The 15,489-nt window shown below is 35.3% G+C and overlaps 1 pseudogene; it reads left to right on the forward strand.

Annotated features, from left to right (window-relative positions):
- Positions 1-5,339: 5,339 nt before the first annotated feature.
- LOC137943555 (probable xyloglucan glycosyltransferase 2) lies at positions 5,340-14,962 on the forward strand (annotated as a pseudogene).
- The last annotated feature ends 527 nt before the right edge of the window (positions 14,963-15,489 follow it).

Here is a 15,489-nt window from a genome sequence, read left to right on the forward strand (position 1 = left end):
CAATGGGGCCATGGTACCCATTATAGTCCACATTGTCCTAACTCTCTGCATATTACTGATTTTCTATTAACCAACGCGTAGGCAAAACCGGCCTGGAAAGTTTCCTTTCATTCTCTACTGCATTGATTTATTTCTGGAAGTCTTTTGATGGTTTGTCTCCTCTGGTCCAACCTGGTTTAGCTGCCGGTTCTCTCCTCATATTTGAATATTTTTGTTGCCTAATTTTCGGTGAATATCCTTGGTATTTGATCGTCTCTTTGTTGGCATTACATTCCGGTGTTGTTTCTAATTTCGGAAAAATTCTTTGCCAGATTGTTGTTGAGGATTATGTACGATGCTGATTTCTCGGATTATCTCACAACTGGCTGACTGCTCTTATTTCTGAGTTTTTGGTCACTGATTAGTTCCCGAGTGACAACCCCGTTGCTATTGCCAGAGACAACAACAACACCAAAACTCTGCCAAGTTCTACTTCTAGTTTCTTTTATTGCTTGATGGGAGAGAAGAAACGTGGCGTTATTATTGGGTGTGAGTAGATTATCTTTCCAAGTTACTGCCTGGTTCTGCTGTCGCACTAGCATCACAAGGAAGATGAAGATAAACTCTCTAATTTAATTGCCACACCAGACTCAGGCCAAATCAACTTGGGCCGATTTAATCAGTATTCTGTTTGTTATTCTGTCAGGTTTAACGGAGTCAACTCGGTCCGGGTCACCCTAACTCGGCCATCTCAACCTGATCTCTTGACTTGACATGACTCATTTATTGACTCAGATTATTATCTTTAAAAATGTACAACTTATTATTCGGTTAGCATATTATTTGGTACACAACTTTCTGATGGATTCACATCGAATTATTTCATGTGTCCTTTTTAAGGACTTTCATTATTATCTTTCGGTATTCCCTTTACCCTCTTATTATTTGTTAAAATCACTTTTGAGCAATGCATATAGACCCACTACCTACAAAGGATAGGAGTGTGCCCAACATCCAACGTGAGCCACGTCTATTATTCACTCAAAAGTTTTTTTGGGCTACCCTTAGAAAGTGAGTAGACTCTGTGCCCCATAGTTGGGCTACTTTTTCGCCTTTGAAATTGAACAGAGAGTATTTCAGACTATGACCATTTTGATTGGTGTATGGAGCTTTGTCATATAGCTAGGAGTGATTTTTTGTCCTACCATTATTATGCCAACTTGGTCTCTTTGTAAAGAACAAAGAGATCACCAGCTTGAGGGGGAGTGTTGGAAGATATGACGGACTGCCATTTTATATGGGTAGATCCTATTCACCATTTACAGCAAGTTGGACGTTTATGATATAATCTCACCCCAAGCTTGAGAGGGAATGTTGGAAGATGGGCTCAAGTCCACACGTCCAAAAGAGGTGGAAGATGGGTTCAAGCCCAATGACCAAGGAGAAGGCCCACACGTCCAAGAGTGGTGGCATGATGGTAAATAAATAGTCCTCTAAAAAATAGCATTGATGTAATTAGTTTAAGTTTTAGGGGCATAATTGTAATATTTTAGTTTTATTCATATATAAATAGAGCTTCAGGGGAAGGGTTAGGACACAAGTCCATAACCTCTTTCTTCCTCCTATTTTCTCTCCTACATGCCTTCTCTCCTTTTCTCCATGAGCTAATCCATTGAGTCCTGAAAATCAACATGTGTCCGTGTAATGAGTATCCTAAAGCTCCACTCATAACATTGTACCTTAAATGAAGGAATTAGGAAAGCTTTCTTACATTTTTGATTGAGTTTTGATATACATCAATGACACTTAAACTCTAGTTTTCACAATGTTTTCTTCTCCATGGGTGCTTCTTCAAGAGATGTCCTTCAATGTTGTTTGATGTCTTGTGTAGGCTTGATTGTTTTGAAGCTTTAGACCTTGAGATGCTTTGTCTCTTGAAGGTAGAGTATTTGAAATACTTAGTTTGTAAATTTTCAGCTCTATTAAGTTTTGTCATCATCAAAATCAATAAGGGAGTCAACCTAAGGTAAAGAATCTCCCCTTTTTTTATGATAACCAAATCTAACTTGGAAAAAATAAAGATATGTGCATTCCCTAAGGTTTGGAGCTAAGTTAAGTATGAAATTTTGACAAATGCTCCCTCTTAATCCTTGCATAGTATGTTTAAGTCATTTAAGTTTCAATTTGCAATTTTTAGAGCGCTTAGGTCCATGTTCTATTTTTCCATCCTTTTATCCCCCTTTTTGTCCTACTCAAAAAGATATTGAAAGAGAAACATGTGAATTGTTGATTTTCAGGACTCCATGGATTTAGCTCATGGAGAAAAAGAGAGAGGGACTCATTGAGAGAAAACAAGAGGAAGAAGAGGTTATGGACTTATTTCCTAACCCTTCCCCTGAAGCTCAATTTATAGATTAATCAAACTACAATATTACAATTATAACTCTGGAACTTTAACCTAATTACATCAATCATGATTATCCAAATCTACATAAACCAAGGGAAGATAAATCAATTACATTAATCTAAGAAGATTTGCCAAATCTTCCAACTCATTTGGTAAGGATTCCAGCTCGTGTGATGACTCATCATGCCACCTCACGTGATCATGGGGGTCCATATCTTATGGGCTTGGGCCCATCTTCCAACACTCTTGGATATGTGGGCCTTCCTTGGTCGTGTGGGCTTGGGTCCATCTTCCAACACTCCCCCTCAAGCTGGGGGTGAGAGAATATCATGAACTCTCAGTTTGCGGCAAATGGTGTGTATATGATATTCTCGTATAAAATGGTTGTCCTCCATACCTTCCTACACTCCCCCTCATGCTGGTGGTCTCTTCCATGAAACCCAACTGGCATAAAATAAGTGAGAGTAAAATCACTCCAAGCGGTATGACGTTGCTCCATACTCCAGTCATAACCCATGTTAGATGTAGGGTACAATCCTATTTTCTGTATAGAGTGGGTCTATACACAATGCTCAGAAGTGTAATAAAACTCCCCCATCACCATGTCTAAACCCTAGACATCGACTCTCAAGTGATAGGAGTAATAAATGCCATTTAAGGGGGGTAACCGGTAATTACCCGAAAGATAATATTCTGGTACCACATTGGCTTTTGTCATCCATTAGAATAGCCAATGCTGATAAAAATCAGCAAGTGAGAAGTCCTTCAATAATAATATCTTACCCAAATAGACACAATAGCAGTAGCTAAAATGGGTCTGGACCCATATAACATGAACCAAAATAATAAAAAACCTTGTAAAAGGACCCATGAAATAATCTGATGCGAGTATCTTCACCAAATAATATGTTGACTAAGGAATATGTTGCGAATACCTCAAAATAATAATCCAGCCGGAGAAAAAGAACCGAGTCGTGCTGAGACAAATACTAGATCGATATATCTGAGTCGCGGGAAAAATAGGTATAAACCTTGTGACCCAGACCCATATAACTTAGATAGGAAAAAATTGGGCCGAGTAACGTTGACCTAGACTCGAGTTGACTCATTGAGTTGACCCGGGCCAAGTTGACTCGGTTGACTTGACCCACTGGGTTAACGTAAGCGGAACAGAATGCGTCAATGCCTGCCCGTTGGGTTAATCTGGTGAAAATAGATAACTCTCAGGTCGGATCTCAATCAGAACAGACTCGGCCCGGTGCTGGTTTAATTTTTGCTAACTTAGGAAAAATGAAATCGGCAGTCATCTTCCTCATGGTGCCTGACTCCGTAGGACAATAGACTGCAACAATAATCTCCCTCTCGGCTTCCCTTTTATTTCCACAGTGGATGATTTTTTGGATAATTACCCGACAGAGAGAGGATTCAAAACCACAGTAACGTCTTTCGAAGAAGAAACAATGATGAACTCAAAAGATTTCTATAGCCAGGAAGATACCCGGACTGACAGCAATAGATATGATTCTATCTTTGGAAGATACGAATTCTATACTTTCAGAAAAAAATAAGAGATAGCAATGAGCAATAGCAGAGATCTAGAGACAAACAGTAAAAAAATCCAGGAAAGTCAATCACGATCTGCTAATCACCTGTGGAGTTTTTGGATCCCTCCTACCACTCCTTATCCACTTGTGCCCTTCAATGTTGATATTACTCAACCCCCTGAAGCATAGGCCACCACCTTACCTATGGAATTTTTGGATCCACCCGAGGTAAGTCTTTCCCTTCCTTTGTTTGGTCTAGAATTTGATAATTGGCCTATTGCTTTAAAATATGAACGATGTTCCTGTACTACTTCTCACCCTATCTCCAACTATATGTCTCACCATCGTTTGTCTTCCAATTGCTCTCAGTTCCTTGCATCTTTTTCTTCTACTTCAACTCCTCTGTCCTATCATGAGACCATGAAGCTTCCAGGATGGAAGGCGACTATGGATGAGGAAATGCACGCCTTCTATGAGAATCAAACTTGTTACTTAGCATCGTTCCCAAAAGGAAAAAAACTGGTCGGTTGTAAATGAGTTTTTTCGGTTAAACATAACCCGGATGGGTCTGTTGCTCCCCTTAAAGCCCGACTCGTTGCTAAAGGATACAATCAGTGTTATGGGGTGGACTATGAGAGACCTTCTCTCCTATTGCCAAGTTAAATTCAGTATGTATCCTCTTATCTCTTGCTGCAAACTCATCATGTCACGTATATCAACTTGATACAAAGAATTCCTTCTTAAATGGTGATATACACGAGGAAATTTATATGGTTCAACCACTTGGTTATGTGGTTGAGAGGGAGTCGGTATGCTGGTTACAAAAATCCTTATATGGGCTTAAACAGTTCCCTCGGGCTTGGTTTTCATCGGTGCTCGCTAGATTATTCGATATATTTTAAAGATACCATCAAGAAAAACTATTATTAGTTGTATATGTTGATGGCATTATCTTAACCGGCGATGATGCACATAGCATACAAGAAGTGAAAAACATGATATGTCAAGAATTCAAAACTAAAGATCTGGGACTGCATAATTATTTTTTGGGCATAGAAGTTCTTCAATCCGAACATGGGATAATATTGTCTCAATGAAAATATTTCTTGGATCTCCTCAAAGAAACAAAAATGAACAGGTGTTGACCAATTGACACACTTATGGATACAAATGTAAAATTATGTGCAACGACTAGAGAAGATATTGATATTGGCAAATATCAAAGACAAGTGGGCAAATTGATCTATCTCGCGGTAACTAGACCAAACATATCATATGTTGTAGGTGTGGTGAGTCAATTCATGAATAAACCACAACTTACCCACTGGTAGGTCTTGGAGAGAATATTACGATACCTGAAAGGAGCTCCGGGAAGAGGAATACTTTATAAAAAACATGGGCACTTCATCATGGAAGGTTTCTCAGATGCAGATTACACTGGATCACCTGATGATAGGAAGTCTACGTTTGGATATTTCACTCGTGTTGGAGGGAACTTGGTTACATGGAAAAGTAAGAACCAAAATGTGGTTGCAAGATCTAGCGCTGAAGCAGAATACAGAGCTATGGCCCACACAGTTAGTGAAATCTTATGGATCAGGACCCTTCTTACTGAATTAGGATTTTATAAAGGAGGTGTCATGGGTCTACATTGTGATAACCAAGCAGTCATTCATATTACTTCAAATCCAATCTTCCATGAAAGGACTAAACACATTGAGGTGGATTGCTACTTTATACTGGATAAATTTCAAGCAGGTATAATCTCCCTCAAACATGTTTCATCTCAAGAGCAAATAGTAGATATCCTTACTAAACTAGTTACATCTAAAATCCTATCCTTTATATGTGGCAAGTTGGGTATCTATGATGTTCTTTCTTCTCCAGCTTGAGGGGGAGTGTTGGAAGATGGGCTCAAGCCCACAAGTTCAAGGCTAGTAAGCCCACACGTCTAAAAGGTGGCATATGGGTAAAATAGGATGTTTTTCTTAAAGATGGCATAAAAATGTAAATACTTGATCTTTTTATGTCTCTTCTTTTATAAAGTTGTAGCCCTAAAGGCATTGTAAAGCTATAAATAAAGGCATTGGCTAAGAGGTAGAGCATTGGAACTCTCTCCTTTGTTGGTTCATATCTTCTCCATCTCTTCTTCTTCCTCTTCTTCTTCTTAGTTAATCTAAGTCCTCAACATGGGATCCTAAATTCTACAGATTGCTTCTTGATTCGAGTTATCAATTAGTTTGATGATGAGGGTCTTGAATGTTTCATCAATTGAGGTTAAAAAATGGAGCCAAAAGGAGATCAATATAGTCTATCTTCACTGAGTGGTTAGAACTGGTTATAAAGCAGGCAAACTTAAGTTAGCTATGAATTATGACTATGTCAAAGATTATGAGTTTGATGCAATCTTTGATGTAGATTTTCAACCAAACCCAGATTTCCTAAAGCAAACAGTGCCTCATTTTAAGGTAATTTGATTGAAAAACCACTCCTAGTGAAGACTATTTTAGTGGTATTTTTTCTTATTTGTAGTAATTCCTTATTTTATTGGCCAAAACAAGATAATCCAGAATTGGGCCTGGTTCAGGCTCAATGGGCATTTGTTAACAAGGATGTGAACCTATTAACTCGTGTCCAAAACATTAACTTGTGCTTCTACTTTGAGGTGGAGCAATAGGTTAACGGGGTCTTCCTTAACTTCTTTTGCTTCCATGGAACCATTGGTGTTTGGAAGATTAAAGCATTGGAGGAATCATGTGGTTGGCTTGAGAGTGTTGAAACTTAGGATTCCATGATGTATAATCAAAGTAGAAGGGGATGAAGGGGTGAGAAGAAGAAGAAGAGTTATGGAGAGAAGGTTTTAAGAGGAGAAGAGGAAGAGAGACGAATTTGAAGAAAAGAAGAGGAAGAATGGGGTAATGGATTTAGTCCAAACCCTCCCCCTTAAGCTCTATTTATAAATGATAAAAATACTAATATTAAAATTATACTCTTCACCCTAGTAAGAGTGAAGAAGAGAGAAAACATTAACTAATTATATCAATGACACTCTAATTACATAATATCTTCCAATAGTCCCCCTCAAACTGCGAGGTAATGGCAGTGATCCCAGCTTGAAATAGATAAATATAGATGTAGTAATAATCTCCTTCATCACAATGTCCCAAGAATAAGTATGAAACTGGCACAAACTCTCAAAGGGTAGAAATGGGTGATAACACATAAGTCAAAACCAACCTCAAATGATTTCGAACAAATATAGTGATAATAATCACTAAAGTGGGTGATGCCTATCATTCACAAGACGACGATAAAAAATCCAAAGGTATCAATAAAAAGTTTCAATGGACATAAAAACCCAAGGGTAACCATATATAAAAAGGACCAACCATAGCAATGCACCAAAAAAGGTTGGCCAAAGTGGGTAAAAGAGAGTCAAATAAAGGATATTAGGAGAAAGACTATCAAATAATAAAAGGGTAATGGGGAATCAATAGGAAGATAAGATGAAGAAGTTGGGGCCATCATGTGTTTTATGCTATGAAGTAACTCAAATTCTTTATTATATGAACCATTGCCGATAACAATCAGGAAATAATGATCCCAAGGCAAGCAACCAAGGAGTTCTTCTTCAATAATATTGTCTCAATCAAAGAGACACAATAACATCTACAATAATGGGCTAATGCCCATATAATACATACCAAATATGTTGTTATATAGCAGTGGATAACTGATAATAGTAACATTCCTTAAGAGTAATATGGACACATGAAGCAGTCCATCCTTGAATAAGGAAGATGTGCACCAAGTAATAAGCTGAAACCAAGTAATAAGTTGCCAATAAGTTGAACCATGTGTTATTAATCTTCTAAAAAAAGAATAATTGAACTGAGCGATGTTGGTTCTGACAATAGCTACAAGGTCTTCTAAAAAACAAAGAAGAGTGAATAAAGATGTTGCTTTCATGCTTATTGCATCGGTGATTAATTCAGACACCAAATAGAGAGCTAGCCATATTAAACCAACTAATTAGCAGCCAATGACACAATTGTCCTATTTCTGAATATGATCCACACTTAGAGATGTAATTACAGAATGAAATCGATTCAGAAAGGCGAGATAAAAAACCGAAGGCAAAGCTTGAGGCTAAACCAATTATAGCTTGAAAGGATTTCACCGAGTGATAGGTTGAGCGAGGCTGCTCACTTCATAAGGGGATAAGCACACCGAGTGCTGATCCTACATGTTGTTAATATGCTACAAGGATTTTTCATAACCAGAGAAGAAGCACACGTCTTGAATATGATCCTTGCATAGATACTTCTATAATTTGCAATATTAAATTAAGTAACTACTTTTCTTGGAAGCCATAATTCAAAATGAGTACACTTCTTCTCTTTGACAAATAAATCGTGGATTTTTTTTTTAAAATAAGATGATCTTCTAAAGATTATTTTCAGATATATTTAATTAAAAAAAAAGAAAATTTCCAAGGGTAGATCATGAGATACTTTCCTGACAATGTTGATCAATAATAGCAACTCAAAAGTGAAGCAAAAAAATTGGTTTAAATTCGGATCTTCACATGCAACAAGATACCAGCATGACCTTTGTGTTGAAATGCAAATATGAAAGAGTCTTACATGACTCTCATAATAAGAAATCTTACAGAGCCAAGGAGGTCTCACAGAAGAGTTTCATTTTAAAGGTATTTTAGTTATGATAGTCTTCTATTTATGTTGAGTTATTTAATTATGCTAGGACTTATGTTTAAGTGTTAGAGTTTAGGTATAATTGGTACAAGGGTATTTTAATTGTAATTGTACTCTACAAATTTCCTATTGTTGGAAGATAAGCTCAAGCCCACACGACCAAAAAAGGCCCACAAGATGGGCCCAAGTACATTAGAAGTAGGACCCACAATGATTACCATGAGCTGACATCTTTATCACATCAGTTGGAAGATCAAGAAGGACTCACAAAAGTATCTTTATCTTAGGGTCATGACCAAGAAGAGTTTTAGTTTGAGTTATGTTTGTCTTTTATCTACATTGAGTTATTTAATTAAGATAGGAGTTATCTTTAAGTGTTAGAGTTTGGGTGTAATTGGGACGAAGGAAGTTTTATAGTAATAAGACTCTACTACCTTCCTCTATTATAAATAGAGGTTCATATACATTGATTATAATAAGTCAATGAAGTTTTTCTCTTTTAAATAAATTCAACATGGTATCAGAGCAGGTTCTGTGAGTTGACTTGGTTAACTCACAGAGGTAATCTGATCCTTTTCTCTAAACCCTAAACCCTAAGTCTAGGTTCGTAGTTATTTTTTTTAGTCCCTATACCCATAGTTTTATTTGTTTTTTTTAAGTCTATAAGAAGTTTTTAATATTTAAAATTATATATTGACGGAAATATATTTGAGTCTACTTTCTAAATAAAAATAATTTGTTCTAATCGGAGTTATCTATAAAGAGATGTCGATATTTTAATGAGCAAAGGTCAGATTGAAAAAGCGTTCGAGCAGCAGCAACAATCTTCAGATTCTGAGGTATTTTTTGCTGTCAAGAGCTAGAATTTATATGGAGAAATATATATTAAAAGAAATATCTGTAATTCTATTCATTTACTATTCAATCAATTTTTCATCTGAGTTATCTACAAAGAGAAATCGACATTTGAAGTAGGAAAGGTTAGATTGAAAAAGAGGTTCGAGTGGCAATAGAAAGCCTCAACTTCCAAGGTATTTTATGCTATCAAGAGAGAGACGTTATATGGATAATTATATATCAAAAGAAACATACGTAAGTCTATTTTATTCCCTATTCAACCAATTCTCGTTATGATTTTTTTTATAAATAGATATTGATCTTGGAAGAGTCAATGGTCATTCTGGAAAAAATAGGAGAAACAAAACTTAGTTCGGCTATATGACTAAGACCGAAATATATTAGATTATTTATCTTCTGATAATTATATTTTATGAAGTTAAGTTATACTTGGATTAAAGGTATTTAAACCTACTTTTAGATGGAGAAAATTTTATGTCAATCTGATCTATATTCAAATAAATATTCGTATTGGAGGAATCAAAGGTCATGCTGGTATTCTGTTACATTGAAAATCCAAATTTAAGTCGATTGTTTTGTGTCACTTTTTGAGTTGATATATTAGGAAAATATCTCACTTATCCCTGGTTTGAGAGCTTATTTATACATCTCTATTATTTTGGCCCATTGTTACATCTATGATTATAGGTTCAAGCCAAGATCACTGCCATTACCTCCCAGCTTGAGGGGGAGAAGTAGATGTACAAGAAAGAGGTATTTTATTTCATATGTTGTTAATACGTTTATGTGACCAAAATATTCAAGAAAGGGGGATCACAAAAGATGAATCTTGTGCATCTAAAAAGAAATTTTTATATCGGATTATTTCATGGCTTCTTGTTATATGTGTTGGAAGATGGTCATGTTATATACAGTTGCTGCTATTATGTTTCTTTGGGGACATTATTATTGAAGAAGAGGTGGCCTTATATCATCATTTATTTTACCCCGTAAAAAAATATCATGGTTGGGAAACCATGACGGAGGATACCCTATCAAAAAATATCACAATTGGGAAACCATGATGGGCCCTGTAAAAAAAAAAAAATATCACGGTTGGGAAACCATGACGGAGGATACCTTGTCAAAAAAATATCACGGTTGGAAAACCATGATAGGCCCTGTCAAAAAATATCATGGTCGGAAACCATGACAAAGGGACTTATTATTACATCAATGTCATCCTCCCCCCCTCCCCTCACACCCCAGTAATGGCTTTTATGACTCCTACCACTTGAGAGTCGTTATCCTGTGGAGGGACACGGTGATGGACATTTCAGAGCAATGCCGATAGAAGACGAAGTGTGTCCTACATCCAGCATTAGGACTGGAGTATGAAGCAATGACTTACCGGCTAGGAGTGATTTTTACTCTCGTTATATTATGCCAGCAAGGCCTCATGGAAGGACGCAACAACGTGAGGGGGATGTTAGAAGATGAAGGCATATTGGAAGATGTGCCATTTAAGACAAAAATATTCTATACAACATTTGTAGCAAGTTGGGAGTTCATGTTGTTCTCTCACCCCCAGCTTGAGTAGGAGTATTGGAAAATAAGCTCAAGTCCAAACGACCAAAGAAGGCCCACAAGATTGGCCCAAGCATAAAAGAAGTAGGACCCACAATGATTACCATGAGCTGGCATCTTTATCACATCAGTTGGAAGATCAGGAAGGACTCACAAAAGTATCTTTATCTTAGGGTCACGACCAAGAAGAGTTTTAGTTTGAGTTATGTTTGTCTTTTATCTACATTGAGTTATTTAATTAAGATAGGAGTTATCTTTAAGTGTTAGAGTTTGGGTGTAATTGGGACAAAGGTATTTTTATTGTAATAGGACTCTACTACCTTCCTCTATTATAAATAAAGATTCATGTACACTGATTATAACAAGTCAATGAAGTTTTTCTCTTTTACATAAATTCAACACATCTATTATAAATAGGGGTTCATGTACTCTGATTGCATCAAGTCAATGAAGTTTTTCTATTTTTCATAAATTTAACATGGTATTAGAGCAGGTTCTGTGAGTTGATTATGTCACAGAGATAATCTGATCCTTTTTTGTCTATTATCTCTAGAATTTTAGGTTTGTCTCTATTTTTTTTCTCTTTTTAGTCCATATACCTGTTATTTGATTTGCATTTTCACCTCTATAATAATCTTTTAATACTGCATATTATATATTTAAAGAAATATATTCGAGTCTACTTTCCAATGCAAAAGGAATTTTGGAAATCAGAGTTTTCTGCAAAAATAAATTGATATTTTAATCAGCATAGGTTAGATTGCAAGAGAGGTTCGAGCAGTCACGAAAAGATTCAACTTCCAAACTATTTATACTATAAGAACGAGACTTTATATGAAGAATTATATATCAAAAGAAAGATATGTAAGTCTATTTCTTACCTATTTAACCAATTCTCAATCTGATTTTTTATATAGAGATATTGATCTTGGAAGAGTCAATGGTTATGCTGGCAACAGGAGAAAGAGTACTTAGTTCGGCTAGATTATAGAAACGAAAATCTATTAGATTATTTATCTCAAACGAAGTATATTTTATGAAGAGAAGTTATACTTGGATGAAAGTTATTTAAGTCTAGTTTCATAAGGAGATATTTTCATGTCAATATGATCTATATTTAAGGATATATTCACATTGGAAGAATCAAAGGTCATGCAGGTATCTGGTTGCATTGAAACATCCAAATTTAAGCTGAATTTTTTGCATCACTTTTTGAGTTGCTGTTATTGAAAAAAAATATTAGGAAAATATCTCACTTACCCCTTTTTGTCGGTTACCTTTCTCATACCATAATGTTTTGACTCTCACATACCCCTTTGGGCTAACTTCTTGTGTGTTTCTTTAATTGGTTTACCTTTTTAAATATATGGGTGTTTTAAGTCCATTGAGACTTTTTATTGGTACCCTTGGGTTTTTTTATCATCGTCTTGTGAATGACATGTATTACCCACTTTAGTAATTATTACCACTATATTTTTTTGAAATCCTTTGAGTTTAGTTTCGACTTATGTTTTATCACCAATTTCTACCTTTTGAGAGTGTGTCCAGTTTCATACTTATCCTTGGGACACTATGATGGAGGAGATTATTACTACATCTATATTATTTGTTTCAAACTGAGATCATTGTCATTACCTTCCTAGCTTGAGGGGAAGAAGTTGAAGAAAAATTACAATAAATAGGTATTTTATTTCATATGTTGTGGTAATTTATATCTGACCAAAATATTCAAGAAAGGGAAGGCACAAAAGACGAAGTTTTGCATCCATGAAGAATTGTATTTGTGAAGATTTTTTCTTTAGCAAAAGAAAATTGAAGACCAAGAATCCTTTTCATTGCAAGCTGAAGTTAACAACTCCAGCTTGAGGGGGAGTGTTGCAGAGCAAATATGGAAGAGTCCTGCATGACTCTCACAATAAGAAGTCTTACAGAGCCAAGGAGGTCTCACAGAAGAGTTTCAGTTTAAAGGAATTTTAGTTAAGTTAGTCTTTTATTTATGTTGAGTTATTTAATTATGCTAGGACTTATCTTTAAGTGTTAGAGTTTGGGTGTAATTGGAACAAGAATATTTTAATTGTAATTAGACTCTACTACTTTCCTCTGTTATAAATAGGAGTTCATGTACTCTGATTACATCAAGTCAATTAAGTTTTTTTCTCTTTTCCATAAATTCAACACTTTGATTCTTCGAATGTTGATATCTCCTTAAATATAGATCAGATTGACATGAAATTTTGTCCTTATGAAACTAGACTTAAATAAATTTTATCCAATTATAAATTCTCTTAATAAAATATACTTATTTTGAGAAAAATAATCTGATAAATTTTAGACTCTATAATCTGGCTAAATTAAGTACTCTATCTTCTTTGGCCAGCATGACCATTGACTCTCCCTAGATCTATATCTCCATATAAAAAACTCATATTGAGAATTGGTTGAATAGGTAATAAAATATACTTACATATCTTTATTTTTATATATGATTCTTTGTATAAATTCTTGTTCTTGATGGCATAAAATGGTTCCAAAGTTGAAGCTTTTTGCTGTTGCACGAAACTTTTCTACTGCTTGACGTTTACTACTTCCGATGTCAATTTAATTTTCTAGAAAAATCCGATTTGAACGATTCTTTTTTGAATTGGAAGACTAGAATATCTTTCTAACGGTATATAATATACTATATGAAACATGCAGTAATAGAGTTAAAATGTCTAATGAAAAATAATAATTGGGAAAGAAGACAAAGAAAAACGAGCTCTTGTTTCTTTTTCGTTTTCTTCTGCCCCCCTTTCTTCTCCAGTTTCTTCTCCCTTTCCATTTCAGATATTTTTCCGCTCTAATACCATGTTGAAACTTAGGATTCCATGATATATAATCACAGTAGAAGAGGATTAAGGGGTGAGAAGAAGAAGATGAATTGTGGAGAGAAGGTTTTAGGAGGAGAAGAGGAAGAGTGGGGAATTTGGAGAAAAAAAGATGAAGAGTGGCAAATTAGGATAAAATAAGAGGAAGAATAAGGTAATGGATTTAGACCAAACCCTCCCCCTTAAGCTCTATTTATAAATGATAAAAATACCAATATTATAATTATACCCTTCACCCTAGTATGTGTGAAGAAAAAACATAAAACATAAACTAATTATATCAATGATAATCTAATTACATCACATCTTCCAATAGAGAGTATTGCTGAGGATATGGATTTAGCTATCTGTGTCCGTCTTAATGGTTGGAAATTCATCTCCATTGATGATGTCAAGGTACAACATACTTTTTTTTTAATGTGATGAGCAATTTTTTCATAAAGTAATTCCATAACCTCTAACAAGGTTAGGATAAAAACTATCAAAAGTAACATGACCAACTCAATGAGATTGATTTGCAGGTTCTCTGTGATGTTCCCAAGATCTCATTCTTCTGTTTTTTCTCTTAAGATAGCTAATACTGCCTTTTTACTCCTTCACGTTATTTTGCATAATTCTTCTGCTAACCATGTTTGTCTTGGGTAATCTGCTATGTTGTTTGTGTCCTACTTAAACATTCTTATTGCTCCTAATTATTTCCCCTCTATTGTGCCCTACCTTCTATTCGAAAACAATGTGTTAGTAACCAAATTTAATGTCGTGCCTGGATAATTACAATCGGGTGGTTCATATGAGTGGATTGTGACCAAAAAGGCTGGTAGATCTTCTGGTTCAGATTTGATCACTGTTGTTGAATGAGAATTGAAGACTATTGCCCATTCCCATCTTTGCAAGGAGCTTAAAAAAAGTGAGCTATCTGAGCTAAACATATTGAAGGAACACCAAGTAGCACCACCACTTGGGGAAAGGATAAAAAAAAACTATAGATAGGAGCTTTGTTTGGCATTTTTGTTACTCATTGCATAATCTACAAAAACAAGGAGTCTTTAGCATCGTACAGAAAAATACCTGAATAATCTATGAAATAATTATAAAAATAAGATGAAGGACATCGACGATAAGATGCATTGGTTCTTTCAGCAGATGCAGATTTTGAGTCATCTTCATAAGGATCTTCAAAAAGTGAGCTATTTGAGCCAAACATATTGATGGAACACCAAATAGCACCACGACCTACAGAAAAGATTAAAAAAAAAAAACTATAGAAAGGAGCTTTGTTTGGCATTTTTGTTACTCATTTCATAATCTACAAAATGAGGAGTCTTTGGCATCATACTAAAAAACACCTGAATAATCTATGAAATAATTATAAAAATAAGATGAAGGGCATTGAGTATAAGATGCATTGGTTATTTCAACAGATGTAGATTTCGAGTCATACTCTTCTAGATCCCGTCACATATGGTGTATAGGTTTTTATTATTTTTATATAATTTTGACAAAATCATCGCCAGACCTCATACTAAAAAAAAATCAAGTCATCTTGAAGTACC

Source organism: Aristolochia californica, unplaced genomic scaffold (assembly GCF_029961685.1).
Source record: "Aristolochia californica isolate CCGP_79_NKW_82.1479 unplaced genomic scaffold, dmAriCali1.0.hap1 SCAF_11, whole genome shotgun sequence".
Taxonomy (NCBI): domain Eukaryota; kingdom Viridiplantae; phylum Streptophyta; class Magnoliopsida; order Piperales; family Aristolochiaceae; genus Aristolochia; species Aristolochia californica.